At 41.1% G+C, this 26312-nt stretch overlaps 1 protein-coding gene across 1 annotated transcript in view; it reads left to right on the top strand.

Moving 5' to 3' along the window:
• The first annotated feature begins 1788 nt into the window (after positions 1–1788).
• The window catches only part of SLC7A14 (solute carrier family 7 member 14), a 117596-nt gene continuing 93072 nt past the window's right edge, over positions 1789–26312 (top strand). The window contains exon 1 of the mRNA XM_005546364.5: positions 1789–1952. The gene's annotated coding sequence lies outside the window, so the exon portion shown is untranslated. The remainder of the gene's footprint in view (positions 1953–26312) is intronic.

Genomic DNA, 26312 nt, shown 5'->3' with positions numbered 1-26312 from the left:
CCAGCCTGGGGGACAGAGCGAGACTCCGTCTCAAAAAAAAAAAGAAAAGAAAAGAAACACACCAACATTTTAGGAGCTGTGTATTCTGTGACAAATCACATCTTCCCATGTCATCACCCTCATAGTTCATTTGGACTAGAATAGACTCAGGGTTTTCTTCAGTCTGTAATATTAATACTCCTTACCTTTTACAGTGACTTCTCATGCACTATCCCATCTAAACATCACAACCCTCTTATATAGAAGGCAGGTAGACATTCCTTTCCCATTCTGAAGATGAGAGTCTGAGAATTTAAGTGATTTGTGAAAGATCATATGATAAGTAGCTGGCAGAGCCTGCACTAAGTTTCCAAATTTCTGATTTTTTAACTTTACACTTTTCCTACCATGTCTCACAGCTTCTTGGTGATCCCAGGAGGTCTAATATATCCTGCAGAACTATTGAAAGCTTAAAATATGGGGATATTATCAGGCTTAGATGCTCATTGAAGGCAGTAATTAACTTGAGGTAGGTGGACTTAACCAAGACTGTCCTGGCACTGATCAAGCAACTTTCTGGGAAGAACCCGTGGCAGACCCACAACATAGAGCTAGATTGGAATTGCTCCACCCTAGAGAAGGAGTGTCAATCAGCCAGTATTATCCCCAAACACAAGATCAGTGAATTTATTTCCAAGGGTAGGAGAGTTATGTTTTTTTGCCTCCCATGTGTTTTGAGGGCTTGGACCAAAGTGCAAGAATTTATGTAGATAACTTTCCAATCTACTCAATGCTTATTAAATAATTCATTCAGTGATGTGGCCAAGCATGCCTGGGTTGGTCTCATCTAGTCCCAATCCTTTTGGGACATAACTTGGCTCTGGGACACTAATCTTAAAGGAGCCAATACAAAATATAAGCCTTCTCTCTCTCGTCTCCACTTAGACTGGTACCTGTTTAACCTGACCTCACAGATACCTCCTTCCATGTTTAAAAAGATGCTTTCACTGCATTAGCACACATCACTTCCTTCTTGCTTTGTGAAATTTATTTTAACGGAAGTGGGGGAAAAAGAACTCTCCTTTATTGAGCTCCAAATATGTGTCCAACTCCAGGCTAGGCAATTCTAAAAACATGATGATTTCTCAATCTCATGACAATCCTGCAAGGTGATTATTTCACAGATGAGAGAAGAAAAGCTAAAAAGTTAAATGCTCCAAGGTCATACAGATTGGAATCCTAATGTGTCTTCAAATGATGATCTTTGCACCCCTAAGATGTTGTGGACCCAAAGATAAATTTGAGCTTTGGAGAAAGGAGGTGGGTCTTGTCTTCTTTAGGAGGAGAGGAGAAATCAATCTCTCTCATTTTTTCTTTCCAGTAGGGCTCAGGGATGTGGAAGTTTAAGAGCAAGGAAGGCTTCGCAGAGGATGAGGGAAGCTTCCAGAGGGCAGGAAGGAGGTCTGGACACCCCAGTCTAGCAGGGGCAAGCTGTGGCAGATGCCTTCCCAACACACAGACACTGCAGAGTCCTGCTGGTCCCTGCTTTCCCACACGGCCCCCTCAGCCTCCCCGCAGCCTGAGATAAGACACTGGAGGTCATACCTGGAGGCTCAGAAGGCCAGCGAGGAGTTGTGACCGGCAGACGGGGGGGACGGGGGACGGCAGGCCAGGTGGGAGGGGGTCTGGTGCCAGGCTTGGGCTCAATATGTAAGGGGTTGGGCAGCCCACGTGACTCCAAGGAGGCGGAGACAGGCGAGCTGGAGGGAGGACGAGCAGGCGCGGGGAGGGGTTCGGAGGTGGGGGCGCAATCTGAATAATTGAGGAGCTGTTCAGCAGCCGCGGCTGCCTCCTGCCTTCCTTTGCCGCCACCACCACTTCCCATCCCAGCTAGAGAAACAGCTCCGCGCTGGAAGTGAGTTCGGCCAGCTACCAACCTCGGCAGCCAGCCCGTCGCCTCCAGCCCCCACTGGGTGAGTGAACAGCCCCCTTTGCTACAGTTTGTCCCCCTCGGCGACCCCCGCGCCCCAGCGGGACCCCTGCAACTGAGATGGCCGCCTCTCCCGGAATGACCCAGGGAGCCGGAGTCACCGGGAGCGGGGGACCAAGAATATGGCGCGGAGGCCGAGGGCGCCCTCCGGGAAGGGGTTCCCTGGAAGAATGGAGGAGCTGGGTCAGGCTCTTTCTGGCTCTGGCCCGGAATGAGGCCCGGACCGCCCGCAATCTGGGGGCACTGGGCTCTGACTCGCAGGAGCTACCGGGCGGGGCGGGGGCCAGCGCGGCTGCGGCGCCGCCAGAGCGGGAGGCAGAACGGGAGCCGCGAGCGGCGTCCGGGCAGCCTGGGTCTCGGCAGACGCCGGGCCCGTCCTGTCCCCCGCCTTGGCGCGCACCCCGCACGGGCAGCTCCGTTCTCCACCTCGGACCGAGCCCATGAAACAGAGACGCTTTTCCAGCCGCAGACCGAAGGAAGGTCGGGAACAACGTCTGCCCTTTTGCCTGGGAGCAAACTCCTCAAAGGGACTCCCGCCGAGCCCCGCTCCCCGACCAGGCCGGTGGCGCCCCGAGGGGCGTCTGTCCCCGGAGAGTGGTGACTCGCCCGGGGGCGGCAAAGAGAACGTGACGGGAGCGGTGTCTAGGGGAGCTCCCTGCCCAGAGCCGACAGCCCCAGCAAGGGGAGCTCTCCTGCACTGCTTCACTCCTCAGTCTCCTCTCTTCCCCCACTCCAAAACACATCAGCTCCCCTCTAATCCAAGAGGGTCAGGCTAGGGCTCCGTGGCCAACGGGGAGGAGCCCCCATCCTCCTTCTCTCTCCTGTGTCACCCCGCCCGCTCCCCAAATGAGTATTTTATATTGCAATTGAAGAGTGAGCAAAGCAAAGGCAGGGAAGAGATGCAGGAAGGCAGCAGCGGGGCTTGCGTCTGTTCCTGGCACTCCTCATTCCCCCACCTGTGTGAAGCTCGTTTCCTTGAGGTTTTGAGAGGAGAGACTCAAAGGAACGGGCTCTGGCGAAGGGATCCCCGCCTGAGTGTCGGGGTACGTCACTGGCTCGAGTTGCCCAAGGGCCGTAGAATGACAACCTGCCTCCCCCTAGGTACAGGGTCTAGGAGAGCGCCTGGGTAAGGTAGCTCTCCTCCGACCGAGCGCAGGAAAAGGCGCTGTCCGCGGTGCTGAAAGTTCTCGGAGGCTGGGTGCTAATACCGCCGCAACCCGCATTCCCTGCAAGCAGAAACTGCGTTAGAACCATGTAAAGGGTTCTAAGCAAGCGATCTAGAGAAACAGATAAAGAAGGGGCTTTGCCTTTCCCGGTTTTCTGCTTCCCCGGGACTCCGCCTGGGTAAAGGTTCTCGGCTTTCCTGGGTGGAAGTGCAGGAAGCGGGTGTCACTTCAGGATCCAGCTTTGCTAACTTGGGGAGCTTCCTCGTTCTACTTCCTGTACCTGAGCAGTGAGTCTTCCTGTCGGTAAAGTGTTGAAAGGCAGTTAGGGATGCTGTTTTGATAATAAACATTTCTGTGGCTTTCAGGAATCAGAGAATTGTTAGGCTACACAAAGGAGGGGCTTCATGGTTATAGCTTTTTCCTCTTCTTAGAACCCTTCTTTCCCCACTGCATGTTATTTACATGCTTTAGATAAAGATCGCTAAGCAGTCCTGTATGTTTGTTTCTTTAGCTAGTCTTTTATATTACAGATAAGATGGGGAAAGGATTGAGCCAACTTTGGGAGGCCTGGTTTGTACTGAATACCTCTGTCGGCTTGGTAATAATATTTCATTTATACTTCACAATAGCTGCCAACCATAAGTTTCACACAGAGAAGGAAACGGAAACTGGATTCCAGAGATTGGATTCAAACTCAGATCTATTTAACTCAAAGTCCAAGCCATTTTCATGACTTCATTTTGGTATTTGGCTCTGAATAGCTATTATTGGGGATTATAGCAGGAGAATGACAAAGAAGGGAGGCCTGCTCTTCTCTTTCACACACTCTCCTCTCTTCCAACCCTTTTTTCTTTAATCCGTTCACCCACTCACTGTCATGCACTCCCACCCTCCCAACTGGTTTTGCATGTCGCTTGAGATACCACCGTTCACACAACTTCAGCTCCAATACTATGGAAACAAGTTAGAGAACTAAACCAGCAGGCTTTTCTAGAAGAGTAGCAGGGTTTCAGGAAGTCTGGAGAACTAGAGTCCACATGTACTTTCATATTAAGAATTATACTATTGAATTTTAGGACTAGAATAGCTTTGAATAACATTTAGCACCATTGTTTTACGTGAAAGAAAACTTGGAAACCAAAAGACGGTCATTAGTCTAAGCGACATGATTGAAAAATTAGAACCCAGTTAACCTGATTCCAGGCCCAGTGCCTTTCCCACTATTTCCTGGTGTCTGAAATACTCTTCCATATTGCTTCTTTGATTATATTTGACAAAACGTCAACATCAGTGAACTATATAAAAGAACATACCAAAAATACAAACACTTAACATACAAGCATTCCCCTTACCTTTCTTCCAGCTCCTTTGTCTTCCAGCTCTTTCCCCTCTGGTCCTACTATTCCAGTGTTGTCTAACCCGACATACCTGGGAGATATGACCCACCTTCCTCAGTAACAGTTTTCTCTGCAGCAGCAATGCAGAAATGAGAATGGTGGTGTGGCATTTCTTTACTTGCTCTATGTTGTCTATATCTCCTCTTCTATGACCTATTCTCCAAAAAATAATTTTCCCAAAATTGGTTACCCTAAGCAGCTGCCCATGTTCTCACAGGGACTTGGAAAAGGCCCTAATAAGACCTAAGGATTTTTATTTAAAAAGAGCATTATAAGTGTTAATATCTATGAAATGCTTATCACATGTGAGGCACTATGCGTAGTTTCTTCATCAATCATTTTACTGAATTATCACAATTCTGTCAAGTAGGTATCTCAATTAAAGATGTTCTTAGAGTTCTAGTTCACTCTAACATACATTGAAACCTGATATTCTGTTCATTTCCTCTTTCTTCTCTTTCCAGCTCATAGTGAAATCTCATCTTCATTAATCGGATTTTTGTATTTAATTGATAGTTCCATCCTGCTCCAAAACTTAGCATTTAGAAATTCGAATTCAATTCAAATGGCACTGTTTTGCTCTCTCATCTCTTAATATTTACCAAACATATTCTCCCCATTTGTTATTCCTTATTTTAAAATTCCCATATGCCTCCTTATTGATAATGCCAACATTCTGCTTCAAATCTTCTCTAGAGTCAATTAAGGTATAATTTGTGATTAAATACATAACTTCTTTTGTACCTCCACTAGGTGATCTGTCAAGAATGCTATTGTTGAGGTGCTCTGGGCCCTGTGAACCAGAACCTTAAACTGTCTAGAACTACTCTGTCCAACATGGTATGCTAGCCACATGTAGCTATTTATATTTAAATTTTAATTAAACTTTTAAAAATTAAAAATTTAGTCCCCCAGTCACTCTAGTCATATTTCAAGTGCTCAATAACTCTATATGGCTAATGATTACTATATTGGACAGGGCAGACATCAGAAAATTTTTACCATTTAAGAAAGTTGTGTTGAATAATGCTGCTTTAGACAGTACTAAACATACCCTCACAGCAACGAAGAACTAGGAACTGGGAAGAAGTAAGGACCTACTCTTCCTTGAAGCTTCTGCCAAGAAAGGCAGAAAAAGCCACTTATGCCTAATACATCACCAACAGCCCAAAGATACCTAAGACAATTAGGCTATGAAGGAGTGTGCATATCTTACTTAAGGAGCTGGTAGCCTCTTGAGTTTGCTTCATATGAATTCTATGTTATTATAAAGTAAAATATTCCATGAGTGAGGTTTGCTGGTTTCCTGAATTTTGACTTAGATATAACCTGAAAGTTCCAATTCAAAATCCAAGTTTATAGATAATGTGGATATGTAATAACATGTGTGTGTGTTTATCTTGTCTTAGTAATCATAGTATGGTAGACATGCAAAGAATATAAGACTTGGAGTCAGTAGTATAGGTGCCGCTTACTACTTGGTGACATTATGAGGCCCTCTAGAGCTCCATTTCTCCATCGGTAAGATGTTGATGAGAATTGCCGTAACTACCTCAAAGGACTATTGTGAAACTCAAAGTGTAGGCATGTGAAAGTACTTTGTAAGGAGCATGATTGAATCTGCAATGGTTTATTATTTTATATAGATATGGTACAGACAATGTACAAATAGGGTAGTTCAGGCTGAATGCATTTCTGAATGGTTTTAATCCTGATATGACTGTATTTTTGTCTTTGTTGTCATTTATTTCACTGAAAAGTAGAATGGTGAAGAAAAAAATTAGTTATTGAAATTTCTGGTTTGTTAGATTCTATTAATTGAAATACTGTGCATTCCTTGTGGTTTAGTTTATTTGGTCCTGAACATTTTCTTCTCAGGATTTAAAAAAAAAAATAACTAGGAAGTCTAAGTTGTTTGGAACAGCTTTTACCTTTCAACTAATAGTTTTTAAGTAATAATCAATAATGATCCCATCAGGTAATAGGGCTTCAGAAATAACAAAATACAAGGATTATGGATATTCCTCAGTGTGAGTGGATGAGAGGGATAATTTTTAAAATATATTCTTACTATTTACAAATTGAAATGAGCTTCTATCCATTTTCATAGATCAATTGAACAAGAATAATTCTATTTCATGCATTGATTAAACCAAAATAAAAGTGAAAGTCATTAACTTGACTGAATTATTGAGTTTGCATTAGGGATTCTAACCTTAAATAACGAGTCTTTATTCATTCTCTAAGTTGAAATCTGTTGGGGTCATTAGGAGAACCTTATGCATCTGGCTAACATTTATTCCCAAACCTAGCATCTATGATCTACTCCTGCACTTTGATCTGTGTATGCTATTTATGCTTCAAGTAAAAGTGCTTTTCAGATGCAGCCATACCTTCTATAATGGCTCACCATTTTGATACTTAAATATTTTTCTCTTATAACACAAAGATTAACACAGTGCTCAGATATTGTAGAAAATAAGCCTGGAAATGAAGCTATTCCATCAGATGATTCTTCACTGCATTTATTAGGTTGTTATCATCTTGAAAACTCAACAAAGTCACTTTATTTATTCATTCATTCATTAATGAAGCACCTGAGAATCAAGCTGAGTATGACCAAGGGCATGAGATTTTATCTCCAGTTCCAGAGATCTAGTTTACCTTTGTTAAGAGTTGACGAAGGTATAGATACTACCTTGTAAGATGCTCTCTCAGGTAAATAGTTGAGACGTACACTTAGCCACTGTTTCTGGTCAAGCATGCTGTCCTCAAGCCTTTGTTGCATATGGGACTATATTACTGAGGGAAAAATAAGCGAAGTTATCAACTCTGGCTTCTAGTAAATGATGCTAGCTTTAACAATAAACATATTTTGCTGGATGTCATGATTTATTCATTTCATTGGACTTGTTTACCTCTTGGAAGGGCCTGGATTTTGGAAAGGGGAAAATGCCATAACCTTGGAGCTGAAAAGAGTTTTTCTCTGTCTGTAGCTTAAAGGATTTCTCTAATTGTATATCCCAAGAGATAAAGAGAACTGACAGTGTAGCTTTGAAACCAATCCTTCTAGCATACAATCATCCATTTAATCAATAACATAGTTGAAGAATGTCCTATATTGACATGAAAATGCTGTGGTCAAGGATGTTTGGAACACGTGGATGATCAATAAATATTTGTTGAATTCAGACCATTGTTCCAGGTTAATTCATGCCATACACTCATCTAGCCAACCCTCTCTACCTAGAATTCAGTATCCCCTATGGCATTTTCCTTTAGCAAATAAAACAGGAGGCAAACACAGTATATCAAATTTTACCCTAATAACCACCCTTCTAGCCCTTCTCAGGGCATAAATAGTGATGGCCAAAAGAGACTACTCCTGAGAATTGTGTCTTGCTGCTTCATCCAGAAAACAAAGCATACATCAGCCCAAAGGCCTTGCATTTCACTGTGATGAGGCAACTTCAGAAACTCAAAGCTTAAATGGAGTTATGTGTTCTTTTCCGCTTTTATCTTGAAGGGATACTTGTCATTTCCTTCAGAAAGTATTTGGCTGGCCTTCACAATAGCAGCAGGCAATTGCTATTGTTCCTAAATTAAGAAGAAGCTTAGCTTAGAATGAAAGCACATATATTAATTAGAGGAGAACATCACAGTCTGATGGTTTACAGAATATTATCCTTTTTCAGGAATAATAAGGCTTCCCTTTAAGAGTTTTAACTGGTTATTACTGACAAAAATGAAAGAAAAACAGCTCATTCTATTCTAGCAAGTCAATAAGCAAATGCCTAGAATTAACTGATTCTTATTTGCCAAAGGCAAAATATTCCAACCCGATGAACAATGAATAATCAAGCTGGTTCTCATTGTCTCTTCATTTTTAAAAAATTTTTCCATGTTTTAAAAATAATCAGTAAATAAAAAACAATTCCACCCAGGTGTTTAAACATTCTGATGACAAAAGGGTCTTCACAAATGGAAAGGCTTAACTGTTTGTTAGAGATTATACAACATATTATTATGCCAATATTTTATAACAATCACATAACTGAACTCTCACTTTAGAGAGAAATTGATCCCAGGAACACTCACCTGAGTTAATGTCAGAGGAATATGACTTGAGTCTCCTCTCTCTCAGCCAATTATAGAATGCACTCTTTTGCATTTTTTAACATCATGCATCATTTCATTAGTCATGAAAACTTGTTCAGTCGATGAGTTTATCAAAGATTCAGGTTTATCTTTTATCAAAGATTCAGGGAGTAGGAAAGAGTATGTGTTTGGATTTCAGATTATTTCCCTTTGTACCGCCAGGTGAAAGAACTACTGGTCAAGGACAGTCAGCAGGTAGAAATTTCAGGGGTGGAACTATATGAGCTAGAGGAAAAGATTCAAAACCTCAGCATCATCCATGTTGCAAGAACTTAGGCAAGGATTTAACTCTTCTTATCTTTTTAATCTTCATCCCTAAAAGAAGATATTTGGATTAAATAGTGTACAACATCCTGCAAGTCATAACATTCTATGGTTCAAGGAAATAGGGCCAAGAGCTTGAATAATCCATTATTTGCCTCCTTAAGCCCAAAGAACTGAACATAAACCAAGATTCTTATTTTTACATCATTACTTATCAGAAGCTCTGAATTTCATGCTAGTACTTTACCTAGTAACAATAACGATAATGATAGCTAATACTTATACAATTACTGTGACCTTATAAGGTTGGTAATGTTATCATTGCCATTTTACAGATGAGAAACCTGGATACTAAAGTAATTAAATTACCTGCCCAAATTCACACAGGTAACAAGTTTGTGCTACCATGCTATACCGCCTCTATAAAAACCACAAATCTGACAGACAGATAGCTGATGTGTGCCATTTATAGCGACTGGACACACCAGCCAATCCTCTGGAGAATTTCTATTTTACCTCCACTTTTTACTAGAAGAGCAATCAAGAGGGTGAATAGAACTCCAGGCCTGTGTATGGGAATCCACATTGTCTTTCTGTAAGATGGCTCTTGTGCTTTTGCAATTGATGTCATTGACCAATTGTTTACATGGTTCAGCATTGAATATTGGTGCTCTGCAGGCAGTTGCATTTGGTGAGGACCACTCTGCTGCCTCTTCCCAGAATGTGTGACTAGCCACACCACCAGAAATAGATGGATGTTGATGCAGGATCAATCCAGCACCTTCTAATGCTATAAAAGTCAGCCCCATATCTTCACTATTCAGTAGAGTCTTCTAGCTTCTGCCTTTAGGTTTTTGACTCAGTGTAACAATCCAGACAGCTTTTATGGTAGAGAGGGAGAGCTCCCAGAGAGTCATTTCCTGCAGGTAGGCTTGGGTCAAGGCTAAGACTAAAGCTTTCAAAATCATGTTGCGAAAATCCTTTTCTTCTCATTAATCCTATATTAACAAATTAGTCATAAATACAGTACACCACAGTACCCATCTATTTCACTGTGGATTTCAATGTATTGAATATACAAATGGGCATTTAGCTCTTAATATGGTATATCTAGCCAGCTGAGAATGCTCTGACTGTAGTCAAATATGTTTCTTCTTTAGCTCTAGTTTCTGGCTTGTTAAACTAGCTGCATATCCCATCAACACCAAGGCCAATTACAGAATGCATAACTCTACTTCTTCCTCTGTGGTTTTCTAGCTACTCTGTGGGGAGGGGGATGGCCTAGGAGTCAGAAGATCTGGTTTCCAGACTCAGCTTTGAAATGTACTACCTGTGACACTTGGGCCAGCACCATTCACTGCTTCAAGGCTGAACTTCCTTACCTTTAAAATAGGGGTAATAGATCTTGCCCCTCACATTACAAATTGGGTCAATGAGATGGCATTCACTGAAGCTCCTTGTTAACCATACAGTGTCCAAAGGAAAGAGATGGATTTGCCACCCTTTCAGTCTTTCCCAGTCAGAAATTACTCTCAAGTTGTTGATACCCAATTCTGAACCAGGGTTAACAGCTAAATCAATGTCTTTAAGGTTAAGAAGAACTTGGATCTAAATTTGTAAATCTAGAAAATGACACTTATAATAGGAGAAGCCTCCTGGTTTCTTCTAAATTAATGATCCTCAGCCTGGGGCAATGTGACCTCAATAAGGGGTATTTTGTATTGGCACAGACACTGGAGGAGAGGGGTGTTACTACTGGCTTTTAGTGGACTGGGATCTAGAATGTTAAATATACTGCACTAGACAGAACAATCCTGCAGCATAAAAAATGTCCTGCCCAAAATGCCAATAGCACTACACCCCCACTGAAAAATATTGCTCAGAGTAATGTGCTGTTCCTGGTCCCTAATTCTCCAATTGATACTGACAGAGAAAGTTTACTTTTCATCTCCTCCCACAGATGAAATCCTGCCATGCTCATGTGAGATCTGTAATAGTTGTAGTTCAGAAGCATGACCGGACTTCCAGTAAGTTCACCAGTAAACAAAACAATGGGGTCAGAGATCAGTGATTTTAAAATTAGCCCTCAGAAGCCTCCACAAAAAGCCTCCTCCAACCTCTGCAGGGGCAAGGATTCCCAGCAGGTTACTATGCCTATAATGTGAGGGCTGGCCTAAAGGATGGCATTTAGGGATGTAAAATCAGCAAATCATGATTCTAAAACCACTATCTTTGCAATTTATTGAAGAAACATTGTAATATGCACTTGTTTTATGACAAGCATTGGCCTAGCTAGGCACTGGGTATGAGACATAATCCCTGCTTCAAGTCACCAGTAATCTGAAAGTTCCACAGATGTCATCCCCATTAATTATGTATGCAACATGATACATGCTGTAACATATTATGAGGGAGCCTCCAAGGAGAGACCACCAGGAAACAATTCACTTCCGCAGAGGAAATTATAATTGAACAGTATCTTGAATGGCATATAATATTTTTTCAGACTGATAAATGAGAGAGAAAGCTATTGCAGAAATGCAACCAGCATAAGCAAATGCTGAAGGTGTGAACAGAAATGATACACGTGAAGGCTGATGTGCTTACCTGGCTGGTGGGAGGTCATATTGGAAGGACTGAAGAAACTTGAATACAGACAGGTGGATATATTTATTCCGCCAGGGGCTTATCCTTTGAACAGGATTTTTATGAGTATCTTAGGAATGTCATTTGAATTCAGGGCTCATGGAGTCCAATCTTACAACTAGAAGAAATCTCAGAAATCACCCTAGTGTTCTCTTTTCCCTATGTTTTATAGTTGAAGTAGTTAAAACCCAGAGATGTTGAATGACTTGCCCAAAGTCAGCTAGCAAATTTATGGCAGTATAAGAGCTAGAGCCTAGTCCCTCCTCTCAGTTCTCAGTTTTTTCCTGCTCTGTGCTGCATTCGGGAATTTTAGCCATCATTTGAGCATAACCCAATGTAACACACAAAGTGACTATTAAATATTCACGAAGCTCAAGTTTTCCATTGTTCACTGTGAAGCTATACCATTGTTCCTTTGTTACAAGCAGGTGATAGATAAGACCCTGAGCTGCTTCTACATGAGAGCACTCTTCAGAAACACAGACAGACAGTACACCAACACATGAGCATGACATCCTTTGCCTGCCACACACATCCTCCCCTGCCTCATTTCAAACTGCCAGAGATTATGGAGTCACAGCCTGAACAGAAGGCATCTTAATCTCTGGTGGTTCTGTAAATAATATGCTGTTCATGCTTGCATATAAATTATCACAGTCTCTCTATTTTCTAGACGAGGGAGGCTTCAGAAAGATGAAGACGCCTGCACACAGAGCATATAAGAGATAGGATTTCAGACCCCAGAGTTTCAGCCCTCTTCGTAAGATGGTTGAATTTTTCCCTCATCTACATGCTCCTAATAATTTATCCAGGCTTATGGTCTTAAATTTCACCTTATAGCCAAGTTAATCTAGTCTCTGTATATTTAGGTTTCTGAGATCAGTTATTTCTTACTTCCCTTTCTCTCTAGCCACTTTTCCTCCATGCTTCATTCAATAAGCATTTAATAGAAATCATCTAAGCTAATCCATTCAGTTGATGAGAATAGAAACTGAGATCCAGAGAGGTGAAGCCAGTTGCCCAGGTTTGCTCAGTTAAAAGCAGTATGGTGACTAGATTCCCTGACTCCCAGTCCAGTGCTTTGCCCTTCACACTAATACTGCTATTTCCCAAGGATAAATAACATGGCATTTCCCACTCTCAGGCTCCCTCACTCCTTGAACAACCCCACAGGATGGATAGAAACGACTGATTGCGTGTGCTCTGAGGCTCATTCCAGGACCTTGTCTAGAATGCCCACAACTTGTTATCCTTCATGCTGTATTGGTCCATCTATCACATTAAGAGGCTGGTTAGGGCAGAGTTTGACATACTTTCTGGTCTAGAAGATATTTATGATCAATGCCACCACTCAGGTAGTGATCACCGTAGAAAACAGTGTGCTCAGGAAGAAAGAGGGCAGAGTCCATGGCTCCTATCATTTGAGAATGAGGCAAAGTTCACCCAGAGTTTACTGTAAGTGGCAGGATATTAGATTCATAATCCCACAGACCAGGCAATTGGGCAATTAGATGGATTTAAGCAAGATTGGGAGTGGCCAAGACAGTGAAAAAAGACAACTCCCAAACCATTTCTGCTTCAGGGGCAGGGTATTTTGCCTGGATTGATCACCACGATGCATTTCATTAGTATAGACAAAGATCACATTGATAAAAGACTTTTTTAAATCAATTGAACTAAAATTTTCCATTTATATGTAACTTCTCAGGAATCATTTTAAGACAAAACCAGATGGTATTTCAGTAAAGATTATATTGAAAAGAGAAGCAAGTAAGAGGGGAAAGAAACCCCAGAGCTAGCTTCTCAGGTAGGGCTTTGTAGGGTCACGATTGTCTCACAGGCTGATCGGGCTAATTGGGTACAGAAACTTAATTGTATCCGTTTTATCAAGAGTGATCCAGCTCTGAAGAATCTAGCCATGCTCCCCAGGTCCCAAGAGACGGATTTGTTAGCTAGATGCCAATCTAGCCACACACAATAGAAGATGCTTCTAAGTGTGGCCCAGGCTATTTCCTTCCTAATAGTGGGATCGTGAGAAAACCAAATGAGTGGTCAAAGATAACCTGTGGGCACAACATCAGGATTAATGGAGTTGGACAGACAGTCTCATGAAATGTGCCATCCAGGCTGCAACAGAGGCAAGAGAATTCTTTCAAACTCCACCTAAGAACACTTTTCAGGTTACTAGAATAGTTGTGTTCTTCAAAAAAAGGGTCTTGTTCTCTCTGTTTCCCTAGTGGTGAAGAAACTGGCAAATTATTTTGGTAAAAGATGGATTTATCTAGTCTCTATGCAGTCCCCATCTTCCTTAGGGTAATATTCTAGACATGTTATAATACTCAACTCAAACCCTATCTTACTTATATCAGTGGCATCTTGTCCAAAGCCCCTTACCAAATCTTTGAACTCCTGGGCCTAATTCTCTGCTAAGGCAATGAAGATAAACCTGCAAAATCATTCTTATTATTCATGTACTTGTATAAGATCCATTACGATTAGTCTGCTTCTGAGAAAGTTGTTTAATTGTGGATGAGCTGTACAGATGGTGAGAATCACGGTCTCAGATGGCATGGCACTTGAATCTTACATTAGTGATGATCTTTTATTGGTCTCCTTTAGAGAGTTCCGGTAGATGCCACTGATTAACCACCAATAATAAATAAACCATCCGAGTGCTTGGGTTATTTCTGTAAGGGACACATCTCTTGTATTTTGTGCTAATTCTGTTTGTGTCATTTCAGAGAGCACTATGATCTTGCCTTGCTCTGAGTGCACCTGAGTCTGGTTTATCCTTGTCAGTAATCTCCATGTGTGGACCCTGACATTTGAAACTGAATCTGTTAGTCACTCTCACTACAGAAAACAGTCATGTGGCGATTATGACTCATCTACAAAACGCTGAAGGAATAGACTCCCAAGAGGTTTTTTTTTAAAATCATGCAACATTGCTACCTCTAAAAGAGGCCAAACAACCATTTTGACTATTTTTATTTTCCCCTGGAGCTGACTGGTTATCCTGATACTGAGTAGGAACAAACTACACAGACAGTTTGGGATTCGTTTTAGATTCTGTCCTAGTCACAAAGACTTTTGACACACTTTCTATTCCAGCATCACAATGCAGAGGAAGAAAATATCTGAATGAGTAGAGACTGTCGTGCCAGAAATAAATTCCTAATATAGACAACTGAAATATGCCAGTAGAGAATTTAACTATCAAAACAGAAACAAGAATTCCTTGTTTCAATACTGTCTTAGTGAATAGCCTCTGTTCTTCCTTTCTGCCCCCAAGTCTATTTCAACCTACAGTTATAAATAAATATTCTGATCCCATTACAACACATTAAGAATCTAGAGAAAACTTGTCATTTGAGTACTATGATATCATCTCTTTACACATATGATTCCAATATAGCAACTTATTGAGTGCTCTTCTTAAAGTCAAGAATAATTAGACAACTATAATACTTACAATAATAGTAGCAATCACATTTACTCATTTAATCATATCAAGTCGATATTATTATCCTCATTTTACAGATGAGGATTATAAAATTTGAATGACTTGCCCAAGTTCTCACAGCCAGTGAAGGTTAGAGTCAAGATTCAAAGACCATGCCATCTGACACCATGATCCTCACCATCTATACAGCCCATCTGCAATTTAAAAATTCTCTCAGAAGCTGATCAATCCTAATGGATCTTATACAAGTGCATGGATAATAAGAGAGTTACTTTGCAGATCTATCTTCATTGCCTTAGCAGAGAATTAGGTCCAGGAGTTCAAAGATTTGGTATGGGACTTTGGACAAGTCCTACTTTTTCTTTCTTTGTTTCTTTCTTTCTTTCTCTTTCTTTCTTTCTTTCTTCCTTTTCTTTTTTCTTTTCTTTTTTTTTTTTTTTTTTTTTTTGTGACAGAGTCTCCCTTATTGCCCAGGCTGAAGTGCAGTGGCACAATCTCAGCTCACTGCAACCTCCACCTCCCAAGTTCAAGAGATTCTCCTGCCTCAGCCTCCCGAGTTGCTGGGACTACAGGCATGCACCACCATGATCAGCTAGTTTTTTGTGTTTTTGGTAGAGATGGGGTTTCACTATATTGGCCAGGCTGATCTCGAACCCATGACCTTGTGATCCACCCACTTCAGCCTCCCAAAGTGCTGGGATTACAGGCGTGAGCCACAGCGCCCGGCCAAGTCTTACTTTTTCTAGGACTGTCACTACATCTAAGAAAGAAATAATACCTTTTTATTCATTTAGTTATTCATTAAATCATTCAACAAATATACTAAAAACTGAAGCTATAATGGGAGAAAACCAGACCAGGAAGCATTAACAAAGATAGGAACCATTGTCTTGAGTATAGTTGCTAAAATAAAAACAATATTGTTGCTAAAATAAAAACAATATGAAGTCCCAATTGACTCAGGTATGTGGAAGATTATGTTCAAGATTTGTTGTTTTGGTTTCGTTTTCTTCATCAGTGAAGTGATTTGAATTGTCTCATGTAACTGTCACAAGGAAACACAATTACAGGCTCTAATGGCCAACATAATATAACTTACTGCTTACAAAAACAAAGGCCTAGATCCTCAAGGCTCCTGTGAGTGGTTTGTGAAAGACAGATTTACCCTAAACTATCAACAATACACACTACATCTCTAGATTTAAATTAATATTCTAGAAGTTCAAGATGTATCTACATGTGCCAGGAACTCATTTCTTTCAGTGAAGGCTCAGATTGTTTGATTATCCCAAAGCAAGAGCACAGGCATAGCACAGAGAGACTAATAAGCTGTAATGGGAGAACTGATGGCAGAAGGGATATTTATTAAGCAAAACAGAATGGGGGTTTTGAAAGGAAGGCAAGTAATTTGAAAGGCCATTTTGTTTAGTTTTAGAGAGTACTAAAGTTTAATCTGGATGATGGACTGGAGTATATTAAGGAAATGTTGAGTGAGAGAATGAAAAAGAAAATTAAGTCAACAATAAAAGAAGGGGTGAGGAATAAAAAAATCACCTGGGGGTACAATGCACACTATTTGGGTGATGGGTGCACTAAAAGCCCAGACCTCACCACTACACAAGTTATCCATGTAACCAAAACCACTTGTACTCCTAAAGCTATTGTTGGGGGTGGGGGTTGGAGAAAAAGCATGGGAAAAAGAGAAAAGAAATTACATTCATTTTTAGATACTTTTTATCCTAGGGAAAGTTAGGATAGAAGGCCTGGGGGCATCTGCTGAGCAGTACAAAGTGAAAATGCATCTCATTCCCCACAATGAAAGACTTTACCAGTGTCCGGGCTTGGGAGTGAGAAGTACAGATAAACAAATAGTTGCCTCTTTCTCAGTTTTGAATCATTCTATTTGTTTCCAATTTTCAGAAATCACTTACCAGAGATATCATCATTAAGCCATTAACTAATGGATCCCAACCACACCAAGCCTAGAGGCCGAGTTTGGACTCTCTCTTTTTTTTTTTTTTTTTTTTTTTTTTTTTGAGACCGTGCCTCACTCTGTTGCCCAGGCTCAAGTACAGTGCGGTAATTATGGCTTACTGCAACCTTGACCTAGCGGGGCTCAACTGATCCTCCCACCTCCGGAGTAGCTGGAACTACAGGCATGCGCCACCACACCTGGCTAATTTTTGTGGGGTATTTTTGTTTTTTGTTTTTGTAAAGACAGGGTTTTGCCATGTTGCCTAGGCTGATCTCGAACTCTTAGGCTCAAGCAGTCATCTGCCTTGGCCTCCCAACGTGCTGGCATGAGCCACTGCGCCTGGCCTACTATTTGGACTTTTAAGGTGATTTTCCCCTCTTTAGGCAAAGAACATCAAGCCTTTCCTAGCATAAGACCAAAAACAAACCAAAAAATCAAGAGGGGATCAGTCATTAGAAAATAAAATAAATTTACCAGCTTCATCTCAGCTTGAAATCTCAGCTTGAATGCAAGGGCCAATTTCTAAGTTTAAAAGTAGGATAATATCAGTTGTCAATGAATTTTTAAGGTGTAACTTGTAGCATGACTGCATCATATCTCTCAGGGTGGTCTATTTCACCTTGCTTTAAATGTTAAAGCAAAAGTCTTGGCTTTGGGGTTTATTTTGTTTCTTTTTTTTTTTTTTTTTAACTGAACTATAAGGTGATCCTCACCAGAATTTGTTTTGGGCTCCGCTTCTTGCAGTTTTTTAGAGAAGCATTTTATGACAAGCTCGGTGGCTGTAGGATGAGTGAAACTCATCTCTCCCAGACCTTGACTGCTGAAGTAAGGAGATTAGACTTTAAGCCACAGGCAGTGGGAGCCACCAAAGGTGGTTGTGACCGGGACAGTGATGGAAGGTTCTGACAACAGTGAGTGGGATGGACGCGACAGGAGAGAAGCAAGAGACAGAGGAGAGAAGCTGGAAATAGAAAGTCAATTCAGGAGACTGAACTGAAAATTGTGCACGAAAAAGAACATTTCTTTGCTGTAGAATCAGGGTCCATTTTTGCTATTTGTTGGCTAATGTTTAACGATGTCACTGAAATCTTGTTTGAGAACTTAGCTCCAGCTTCAAACACTAAGGAGAAAGATGGCCTCTCCTCTCCTTAGTTCTTCACCTGACTCCAATCGCCCCCCCTTTTATTCTCAGCTGGAAGGACTCCTCCACTTCCGGTAAAAGGGTTGGCAGAAATGAGCAGAGGTACAGAGAGGAAGAAAAACCAGATGAGCTTTGCATGCTTGGAAACAAAACAATGTCGAGGAAGCAAGCACCCAGAGGGGTGGAGCTGGGCGGTGGTTTCAGCACAGCCCTCCCTCACTGTGTTAGCCTCACCTCACACAGGTCCCTTTGCTTCTCTGGGCCTGAAATTCCTCTTCTGTAAAACAGAAGCGCAACCATAGATGATTGCCATGGCTCCTTCAGGCTGGAAAATTTATAATATCAGCAGCATATTATTAATTTAAAGATGCATTACATGAATCATATTCAATTCAATCCAATTCCAGTATGAACCACTCCACAAAATGCCAAAGCTCCTAAGGGCAACTTTCCTCACTTTATTTTTCTACCTTCATTTCTTGCTTTTTTCCATTACTCTTCTGGTGCAGTATTTTTCCCCTTTTCCACTTGTTTCTTCATTTTCTAGTAATGGCAGGGAAGGGGTCATTCAATAGGACAAGAAGCTGAGATCATCTGTTTATCCACAGGACAAGGAGGAACCAAGGCCCAGCCAGCCAGCTCTTTCCCACACTGTTCTCTTGGTGACCCTCAACCCTACACCAGCAAGAAGAGGAAGTCAAACTCAGCCTCCCTCTGACATTTTTTTCACTCCTTTCTTCACCAAGCTGCAGGGTTCCGGATGTTTAGACAACTCTGCTCCTCACTGTCTACAGACCTATCAAGGTAGCTGTTGTCACTCCCTGTTCCTAGGAAAAGTATCAAAGAGGGAGACAATTTGCACAACTCTTGTTCTAGCTTAGCTTGAAAATAACCACCATGGACACATGCACATGAACACATGCAGCCCCCAGCCTTTTATCTGCAACTGCCTCTGTTTAACTATAGCCTGCTCAAATCCAGCAGCTCAGCAGAACCATGGCAGCCCCACTCCCAAGGAGAGGACTACACCCTGACTAGTCACTTATTTCCTAGTTCCCTTAGCTACTACCGCAGTTAACCATCACCTCCTGGCATTGCTCATCTCAGTTAGCGAAGAGCCCAGGTAGGGTCTCCTCTACTATGCTACCCTACTCTACCCCACCCCTGCCAGGCCAGGAATTTCTACTTACTGCTTGTAGGTCTCACCTCCTATGCCAACTTGGTTCTCTTTCTTGTGAAACAACTGAAGTTGCCTTGAAATAGTAAGGGCAGAGCACAGAATCTATTTATCCTGGTCTTCAGAGCCTAAAGAGACTAGAGATTTCCTTCTAACAATCAAGGTTTCCATAGCAAGAACCAGATTATTGAATTTCTAGAAGTCCTAAAACAAAACAAAACAAAACAAAAACCCACTCACTTCTCAAAATAGGCCTACAGGGCCTGAATCCACATAAAGCCCAAAGCAGGAAAGACAGGGAAGACTTAGTTGCCAAACAAGTGCTATAGAAAGTGCAAGTTACATTAAAATTAGAGGTAGCAGTTGGTCCACCCCCATCACCTAGAGTGCTGACAACACTTTGCTCTTTAATTAGTATGCACCAGGCATTTCATATACATTAACACAAATTACGGCAACAATCCTACAAGGTGGACATTATCCTCATTTTTTAGATGAAGAAACCAGTGCTTAGAAAGAATATACACTTGTAACAGGTAGGGCAAGGACTGTAACACAGATTTGTCTGGCTTCAGAGACTAGAGGCTTTGTAGAAAGCTACCTTGCCTCTGCAAAAGGATAAACTGCTGAAACATAAACTTCATGAAATAAAACCCAAATCAGTGAACTGGAGGGAGACCCCTGTGTCCTGGGACTACTGCCTCTAACTAGCAGCATGACCCCGGGCACATCTTTTGGGTTTCAGTTTCTTTGTCTATGAAATGAGAGTGTCAGATCCAATTATTTCTTCCAGCTCCAGAACTGGAGAGTGTGCGTTCTAGTCCCTGCATGCCTCCTCGGCAAGCAAGGGACCAGCAGCTACAATCTAACCTCAGCACAACAGATCTCTAACAACAGGAAGTGCTTCTGCAGAGCCTCTGGAAATGATTCAGAATTATTTTCTGTTCTCCAGTGAGAACCTATAATTTCTATCACGCAATTCCCCACTGGTCAGGGCTGGCTTAAGTAACACTCACTGCTGCTTATTACTCCGCCGCTCCACGAAGCTCTGACGACACTGGAGAGAGGATCTGTGCTCCATACTTGTCACACATGGGTTTAAAGGGGTAGTGACTCAAAAGTGAAATGGGGAGAAAATATAAATATTACACACCCACACATAGCTCTTATATGAAAATCCATCACTAGAACATAATAGTAATGATGGAATTATTTACTGAAAAGGATTCATTATTTAATAAAAGAAATCACCAGGATCCCTATCAGTAGTGTGTTCGCAGCTCATCAAAGGCTGAATGTGGTGGAGAGGTAAATACTAAATCTAATGTACTATGAATCGAAGCTAACCAAATGCAGATGAAAACCGAAGAGGGTGCATGTATTATTTAATGTGAAAACGGGATACTGTGTTTGCAAAAATTTGCTTTACACACAACCTTTAAGACCAGTGTTTGTTGGACCGGGAGCGGTGGCTCACGCCTGTAATCCCAGCACTTTGGGAGGCTGAGGTGGGTGGATCACCTGAGATCAGGAGTTCGAGACCAGGCTGACCAACATGGTGAAAGCCCATCTCTACTAAAAAAACAAAAATTAGCCGGGCATGGTGGCTGGTGCCTGTAATCCCAGCTACTTGGGAGGCTAAGGCACAAGAATTGCTTGAACCCAGGAGGCAGAAGTTGCAGTGAGCCGAGATTGCACCATTACACTCCAGCCTGGGCGACAGAACAAGACTCCATCTCAAAAAACAAAAACAGTGTTTGTTGAACTGATGTGAGTGCATCTTTCTTGCAGCAGGAGGCCCAGCAATATAAATCTTTGCAAATGGGCAGGGTGCACACCAGTAAGAGAGGGAGAGGAAGGTGAAGGTGAGATATGAGAGAGCAGATGTAGGCCTAGAAAGGCATCATGGTGACAAATGTTATATTGAATTTTTTTTAAATGGAAGGGTGTTAAGAGAAGAGAGAATGAGATGCAATTATTCAAGTTAAACAACCAAAAAGAAGCTTCATCTAAACCATGTAGAATATCAGTAGGGTTCCTTTAGTCAGCACATTAACCATTAATGGGAGTTTTACAGGTGAATAATATTTCTTGGCCCAGCACAGTGATGCACACCTGTAATCCCAGCACTTTGGGAAGACCAGGCGGTCAGTTGACTTGAGGCCAGAAGTTTGAGACCAGCCTGGCCAACATGGCAAAATCCCATCTGTAGTAAAAATACAAAACAGCCAGGTGTGGTGGTGTGCGCCTGTAATACCAGCTACTCAGGAGGCTGACTCATGAGACTTGCTTAAACCCAGGAGGCAGAGGTCACTGTGAGCTGAGATCGTGCCACTGAACTCCAGCCTGGGTGACAGAGAAAGGCTCTGTCTCAAAAAAAAAAAAAAAAGGAATAATAATAATAATAATAATATTTCTTGTAGCAAGACTGCAGCTAAACAATGACAGAAGCATTGGGAAATCTCATTGCTGCCCCTGTGGTTTACTATCCTGATTTATATTTTTTTAATTTTTTATTTCCATAGGTTTTGGGGGAACAGGTGGTATGAGTACATGAGTAAGTTCTTTAGTGGTGATTTATGAGATTTTGTTGCACCCATCACCCAAGCAAAATACACTGAACCCAATTTGTAGTCTTTTATCCCTCACCCCCGTCCCACCCTCCCCACTGAGTCCCCCAAGTCCATGGAATCACTTTTATGCCTTTGCATCCCTATAGCTTAGGTCTCACTTATGAGTGAGAACATATGATGTTTCATTTTCCATTCCTGAGTTACGTCACTTAGAATAATGGTCTCCAATCCCATCCAGTTTGCTGTGAATGCCATGAATTCAATCTTCTTTATGGTTGAGTAGTATTCCACTGTATATATATACCACAGTTTCTTTATCCACTTGTTGATTGATGGGTATTTGGGCTGATTCCACATTTCTGCAATTGGCGAATTGTGCTGCTCTAGATATGCGTGTGCAAGTATCTGTTTCCTGTAATGACTTTTCTTCCTCTGGGTAGATACCCAGTAGTGGATTGCTGGATCAAACGGTAGATCTACTTTTAGTTTTTTAAGGAATCTCCACACTGTTTTCCATGGTGGCTGTACTAGTTTACATTTCTACCAGCAGTGTAAAAGTGTTTCCTTTTCACCACATCCATGCCAACTTCTATTATATTTTTATTTTTTGATTATGGCCATTCTTGCAGGAGTGAGGTGGTATCACATTGTGGTTTTATTTGCATTTCCCTGATCATTAATGATGTTGAGCATTTTATCGTATGTCTGTTGGCCATTTGTATATCTTTTTTTGAGAATTTTCTATTCATGTCCTTAGTCCACTTATTGAAGGGATAGTTTGTTTTTTTCTTGCTAATTTGTTTGAGTTTGTTGCAGATTCTGGATATTAGTCCTTTGCCATATGTATAGATTGTGAAGATTTTCTCCCACTCTGTGGGTTGTCTGTTTACTCGGCGGCCATGTCCTGTTCTACAAACAACACATGATCAACAATACCCCATGGGTAGCCTTTTAAAGTTTTTACCACTTTTCCATGTAGCATTTTTCATTTAATCCTTGTCATAACCCTGTGGGGTAAGCAGAGCAGATATTCTAGCCTCATTTTGTAGACAAAGAAACTGAGGCTCCAAAAGGTAGAATGATATGTCTAAAGACACACAATTTGTCCACAACAGATTAGTCTGGACTTGTAGCTACTAATCCAGTACTCTCTTCATGACACCCCAATAGACCTGAGGCTTAAGGCACCACCAACCAAAGCAATTTAAGTGGAAAACTGCACATATATTTCGTACGAAGGTACACACACAGCAGTTACCCAGGCTGAGGAGTCTGTGGATCAATTAAAAAATATTTGTTGCAAGAAGCTTGCTAGGTTCAATATAGAACCCTGAAAAAGACTGAAACATGAGCCATGTCCTCAGGGGGCTGACAGCTCTGGGTGGAGCCTAGACTGTGAAGGGACTTCAGGCCACAAAATGCATTATCAGAAGTAGTAGTCATACCAGTTTAGAACCAGAGAATGAGGAGAGGAAACAGTCAGAAGGAAGAAGTGGAGGCAGGTTGCTCCCAATCAGGGTGAGGGGAAGAATGAGTTACAAGACCCCGGAAAGGGTACTAATGTGGGGAAGGAGGGGTGTCTTTTCTTTTCTGCTATGTGTTATTGTAAGTTCCAGACACGTGGTGAAAGTGGTTATATATGTGACCACAGCAATGCAACTCATAGGCTGAATTAAAATAAGTCAAAGATTAATTGGAGATAATTTTTCATTGGAAATTAAAAACACTGTCCAACTATGCTCAGGATTTTCTTCTGTTATTGAGAAGAGTTGCAAATGCTGGGCCACATTTTGTTCTCACTGTTGTTTTCCATGAAACAAAATCTTGGTCCACTACGTACAGATTATGAGGGGGTCTATAGATAGGCAATGTTTATTTTTTATGCACATCCTTGCTAGCGCCTAATGTTATCAAACTTTAAAATTGCTGCTTAAAGGCCGGGCGCGGTGGCTCAAGCCTGTAATCCCAGCACTTTGGGAGGCCGAGACGGGCGGATCACGAGGTCAGGAGATCGAGACCATCCTGGCTGACACGGTGAAACCCCGTCTCTACTAAAAAATACAAAAACTTAGCCGGGCGAGGTGGCGGGCGCCTGTAGTCCCAGCTACTCGGGAGGCTGAGGCAGGAGAATGGCGTAAACCCGGGAGGCGGAGCTTGCAGTGAGCTGAGATCCGGCCACTGCACTCCAGCCTGGGTGACAGAGCGAGACTCTGTCTCAAAAAAATAAATAAATAAAATAAAATAAAATAAAATAAAATAAAATAAAATTGCTGCTTAAATAATAAGTCTGAAGTAGCTTCAAATGGGTTTAATCTGTATCTCTCTGATGACTCATGAGGACTTTTCATGTGTTTTTTGGCCATATGGACTTCCTTTTCTGTGAATTGCTTGCTCGTAACCATTCCCCTTTTTCTGCCATATTGTTTGCTTTTTTTCTTAAAAATCTGTAGGAATTTTTAAATACATATTATTTATACTAATCTTTTGTTCATTATATGCTTTGAATATTATTCTCTAGGTCTCTGGCTTTTCTTTCTTTCTCTCCTCCCCCTACCTTTTAAGTTCAGTTTATTATGGTGTCAAGATTTACAACTAATACACTTACCACTCTGCTAACAGAATTCTAAACTTAAGAAAAGAAATTTTTCTTTTGTTGAAGGTAGGTTTTCAGAAACTTAAATTTAAAATGATGGAATTACTTGAGCAATAGACCTCCTGTGCTGTTTCTCTCCACCCCTGAAAGCTAATGTCAGGTCTGCTTCAAAAGGGAATTTAACTGGGATTATGCTTTAAGTCACTCATTTTTTAGAAAATTATTGATGAGAAAAAATTTACCAAAAATAAAAGAGCTATGGGATTTTCTTTATTCAATAATGTTGTGTCCTTCCAAAAACATTTGGTAAAGACAACCAGGCTAGAGAGGTGGCAAAGCTTATCCAGTCCTCCTCTCCTGCGAAAGCCCAGTGGACAGAAAGTGTTTGGTTTTATTTAGCTGCTAATTACACATTGTGTGAGACTGGGGTCCCACTTACTGAAGCCAACCGCGGTGTAACTTCCCAGATTCAAGAGAAAGTGAAAGATAAAAAAGAGGGAGAGGAAAAGAGAGTGACAGGTAAACTGTATTATGTCACTTGAGTCTATTGGGTTAGTTTTTAATCCAAGTATCAGAATTAATAACTTTAAAAGAAAAACTATGGCATTTAATTAGAACGTGGATTAATCAACATCTTTTTCTTGAATAATGCAAACTAATGAGTGTTCAAGGGTGAAAATAAATTTGCCAGAGAAAAAGAAACTGAACAAAAAATCACATTGTGACTGTCACATCTCTTATATAAAAATATTTTCAAACTAATACAATAGTAAGTGTCTTAAAGTGATGTTATGGATCTTTCTCCCACTTAATAAATTTTCTCTATAATGATAGTCAATTATTATTTTATAGTAACAATACCTTTAAGGAAAACAGGTAGCATTATATTTCTGAAATCAATTAGCTCTTCTGATTGAGAGAAATATCTTTTCTGATATTTAGAAGACAATCACTTAATAAATCAATTTTAACTTAATAACAATTCACCTCTCTGAAACAGAAGAAAATTACATTTTATATTTTGTCCCCTGAAAACAATCTAAAAGTTGACACGACCCTTTGAAAACACAAGTGTGCTATTTAACTTGTCCTCTATCAGTTTAATACTGGCGGCAATTGACAGGAACATATTAAGTAATAATTTTGTGGGGAAAAAGTTTGGAAAGCCCTGTCTGGTATTGCAGGTTTTGTGAAGCAGATTTTCATGCAGTTGGATTCCTACATAAACCTCCCAACACAGCACTTGGCCAGGCGGTTACCTGCATGAAAATCAACAGCTCACATTTCTTCAGTTAAGCAGGCCCACACACAAGGAAAACGATTGGTATCAGGACTCGGCATTATTATAACAGGAAGGAATGACCACCTCTTCTGCTTAGGTGTAAGCAGAAGCTTAAACAAGCCATTTTTATACTATAATCTTACATTTGTAGCGAGCAAAAGAGCCCAGTCATTGAAATCCAGCTTTGTAATTCTCCATTCAGAATGACATTGTAGGAAAAACATCTTGTTTCACGCTGTCATTTGACATTTTTCATATGAAGTAGGTGTGTTTTGTATTTGAATTTCAGCTGCACAGTCTTATTACTGAGCTACTCACATCTATCATGGTAATCTGAAAATAAAACTGACTATTTTCCCAGATACCTTGGTGTACAAAGCACAGCAAGTCAGAAGTAGAATGGAGATTTTGAACTTGAGAAGTGTACACCTGAAAGGCAGTTTAAGTAGTTAACCCCTTCTACTCTGCCCTTTTATTTTCTAAACTGAGAACACCAAGGTTCAGAGCA

The sequence above is a fragment of the Macaca fascicularis genome, chromosome 2, assembly GCF_037993035.2.
Source record: "Macaca fascicularis isolate 582-1 chromosome 2, T2T-MFA8v1.1".
NCBI classification, from domain to species: domain Eukaryota; kingdom Metazoa; phylum Chordata; class Mammalia; order Primates; family Cercopithecidae; genus Macaca; species Macaca fascicularis.
Note: the sequence above shows the minus strand (reverse complement) of the source record. Positions and strands in the feature narration are given on the sequence as shown.